General features: G+C 36.8%; 1 pseudogene; it reads right to left on the bottom strand.

Moving 5' to 3' along the window:
* Positions 1 to 610: 610 nt before the first annotated feature.
* Positions 611 to 864, bottom strand: LOC118639575 (annotated as a pseudogene).
* Between the last annotated feature and the right edge of the window lie 3,382 nt (positions 865 to 4,246).

The following is a 4,246-nucleotide window of genomic DNA, read 5'->3' on the forward strand; positions in this document are numbered from 1 at the left end:
TCACATACAGCTATCCTAATTTCTTTCTTCCTAAAATGATGAATCCCTGACTCTTGAGCCAAATTGATCAGTAATTCAATATGGAGCCAAGTGGAAATTCTACAATGCTCTGAAATGCCTAAGCAACATTTGTTTTCAATTTCTGTTATCTTTCCTCCCCATCGAAAAGGAAATTCTTGTTAGTAAGAATTCTAGTGTCATTACACTTTCATAACATTAAAGAATAAAGTAATTTGCAGAAACCCAAAACTTATTGTTTAAACACAAGCACAGAGTATTCATAATGCTAGCTTTCATACAGCATGACATTGTACACACAGAATATCAAGATGTCATTTTAAAATAGTAAAATCTGAATCTATTCCAAAAACAAAAAACCCAAAACTAAAAACAAGATAGCATTATAAATGAAACCATATTAGTCTTCTGATGGCCAACAAAAGTTAACAATAACAAATCTGCTTTTTTATAGCAAATGGTAAGGGTTTTTTTTCCTGGTCAATCAATATGATGTTTTCCTAAATATCATGTTAAATTAATTGATAGTTTTTTTTTTATCTGAAATGTGTTTATTGGGATGGTTCTCCACTCATCTTGATTCGAGGTGTGTTTAGTGCTGCTTCCTTCTGAAAGAGCATCCTCTGTAAGCCTTGCTTTTCCTCCTGTGGGCTGACAGAGAACAGTGGAACAACCAACACACAGAACTACTGTTTGTGCAGGGCTGAAGACGGTGGGGATTTTATGGCACTGTGGGCATTTCACATCCATGAAGTAGGAATTGGGGCTCTGCACCAGGTGCTTCTTCTTGTGTTCCCTCTTCTCCTCTTCTGGAGAGGGATGAAGGCGATCCTTAGCGAGAGGCATATTATCGTGGGGAGGTCGTCACCGCCGGAAAGTAATTGATAAGTTTTTAATAAAGCACTATATAGTTCTAAAAGTCAATTATATGTAGGAACATAAGAATTAAGATGCCCGGCCAGTATGCCTCAGGGGGTTGAGTACTTTCCCATGGACTGAGAGGTCCCAATTTGATTCCTGGTTAGGGCACATGCCCGGGTTTTGGGCTTAATCCCCAGTAGGGGCCATGAAGAAGGTAGCCAATCAATGTTTCTCTCTCACATCGATGTTTCTATCTCTCTCTCCCTTCCTCTCTCTCTAAAAAAGTCAATAAAAACATATTTTAAAAAAAGAATTAAGAATAACTAGGCACTTGAAAGAATAATTGACCATAAAATAATCCAGGAAGTCCAATAACATTATTTACTAAGTACCCATTGTTTTCTAAAGACTATATTGGTTACATTAGGGAAAAAATACACAAAACAAAGACTAACCATTGTATTTCATTTTAATTCAGGTTTGTACTACAAATAACATAGTGAGTTTTATCTTTCTTTGAAAAATATTTATTTCTAAAGGAACTTACTACATTCCTTTTTCACAAAAAATAAACAACCCTGATACATCACTTTTTTATTCAATTCATAAAATCTTTATTTTAAACTTTTTAGGCTGTTTTGTGCATTAAGAAAAGTATACCTTTTATTGAGGAAGCTGTCTTTACTCCACTATATGCTCTTGCCACCTCTGTCAAATACATCTTTAACATATTCTTTGTTAAATACTAATTGAGCATAATGACTTGGGTCAATTCCTGGGTTCCACCTTCTGTTCCATCGATCTGTATGCCTGTTTTTGTGCCAGTACCAGGCTGTTTTGATTATAAAGGCTTTGTAGTATAACTTGAAATCTGGTATTGTGATCCTTTCTACTTTGTTCTTCTTTTTCAAGATTTATGTGGCTATTCAAGGTCTTTTTTGGTTCCATATAAACTTTTGGAGTATTTGTTCTAGTTCTGTGAAATATTCCATTGGTATTTTGATGGGGATTGCATTGAATCTATAGATTGCTTTGGGTAGTATGGACATTTTAATGATGCTAGTTCTTCCAATCCATGTATCTTCCTCTATTTCTTTTCTCAATGACCTGCAGTTTTCTGAGAAAAGGTCCTTGACTTCTTTGGTTAAGTAGCCTCTTCAATAAATGGTATTGGGAAAATTGGACAGCTACAGGCAAAAAAAAAAAAGTGAAGTTACACCATACACAAGAATAAACTCAAAATTGATAAAAGACTTAAATATGACTTGTGAATCCATAAAAATCCTAGAAGAAAAAGTAGGCAACAAAATTTCAGACATCACATGCAGCAGAATTTTCACTGATACAATACCTAAGGCAAGAGAAATAAAGGAAAAATGAACACATGGGACTACATCAAACTCAAAAGCTTCTGCACAGCAAAAGAAACAACCATCAAAATGGAAAGGGAACCCACTATGTGGGAGAGTATAAATGCCATCAATACATCGGATAAAAGGTTAATTTCCAAAACATATAGAGTGCTCATACAACTCAAAAAAAGGAAGAAAAACAATTAAAAATGGGCAGAGAACCTAAAGAGACACCTCTCCAAACAGGACATACAAATGGCGAAGAGACATGTGAAAAAATGTTCAACATCACTAATCATCAGAGAGATGCAAATTAAAACAACAATGAGGTATCACCTCACACCTGTCAGAATGGCCGCCATCAACAAATCATCAAACAACAAGTGTTGGCGAGGGTGTGGAGAAAAGGGGACTCTAGTACACTGCTGGTGGGAATGCAGACTGGTGCAGCCACTATGGAAAACACTATGGTGTTACCTCAAAAAGTTAAAAATTGAACTTCCATTTGACCCAGTGATCTCACTTCTAGGAATATACTCTAAGAAGCCTGAAACACCAATCAGAAAGAATGTATGTACCCCCATGTTCATAGCAGCACTATTTACAATAGCTAAGATCTGGAAACAGCCCAAGTGGCCATCAATAAATGAGTGGATTAAAAAGCTGTAGTACATGTACACAATGGAATACTATGCAGCTGTAAGAAAGAAAGATGTCTTATCCTTTGAGATGACATGGAGGAACCTGGAGAGTATTATCCTAAGTCAAACGAGCCAAGCAGAGAAAGACAAATACCACATGATCTCACTTATTTGTGGAAAATAATGAACTAAACAAATTGATGAACAAAATAGACCCAGAGTCATAGAAGTAGGGTACAGACTGACAATCCTCAGAAGAGGGGTGAGGGGGGAGGGAAGAAATAAACTATAGAACTTATATGCATGTATGCGTAACCATGGACATAGACAACAATGTCAGGGACGAGGATGGGGGTGGGGGTGAAGGGAGATGTCAATTGGGTAAAAGGAGAAACATCTGTAACAAAAATAAATAATTAAAATAAATTTCTTAAAGAAAAGTATACCTTTAAATATAATCTTTTGAAACTATAATTTCAGAGAAAGGAGAAAGGGAAGAACTAGGAAAGAACACTTAATTTTGCATGCCTCCAGCAACTCTGGTTCTGGGAACAAAAGCTAATCATGGGAGGGGCATGCAAGGAGCACAGGGCTGGGAGGAAGAATTCCTGAGTCCTAATGACCTTGAATAAATCAGTTAATATTTAAGTCTTAGATACTGGATCTGGACACAAGAATGGAAATACAAATCTGGGCCTATTTCCGAGGACTCTTGTGAGGTACACATGAGATCACACAGATTAAGTGGATTTTATTCATTGAAAAACAAATTATTTATTACAAAATATTAGTAGACAGCATCAATAAAACACTGTCTTCACCCGTTTGGGGTAGTATAACAAATTACCATAGCCTTGGTGGCTTAAACTACAGTAACTTATTTGTCACAGTTCTTGAGGGTAGAAGTCTGAGATCAGGGTGCAGCATGGTTGGATTCTTGGCGAGGGGTTCTTCCTGGTTTGCAGACAGTCACCTTCTCTCTTTGTCCTCACTTGGCAGAGAGCAGAGAGGAGAAACAAGGTCTCTCCTGCCTCTTCTCATAAGGGCACTAACCCCACCACCCGTGCTCCACCCTCATGACCTAATTAACTCCCAAAGGTCTCCTCTCCAAATAGCACATTGGAGATTAGGGTGTTAACATGAATTTTAGGGAGACACAAACATTCAGAGCATAGCACATATTAAGAAAAAAATCACCAAGTAGACCTTCAGAGCCTTTCAAATAATATCGTGGAGAGTGATTTATTCCATGTATTTATGCCTGAAGCCAATTCTAGCCTTACAGCGAATGTCCGACATTTTTGAAATGGAAATATTCACCTTATTTGATAATAGCAATGTTCATTCTACTAAGCTGACTTTATACAGAAACTT

This window comes from Molossus molossus, unplaced genomic scaffold (assembly GCF_014108415.1).
Source record: "Molossus molossus isolate mMolMol1 unplaced genomic scaffold, mMolMol1.p scaffold_m16_p_1, whole genome shotgun sequence".
Lineage (NCBI taxonomy): Eukaryota > Metazoa > Chordata > Mammalia > Chiroptera > Molossidae > Molossus > Molossus molossus.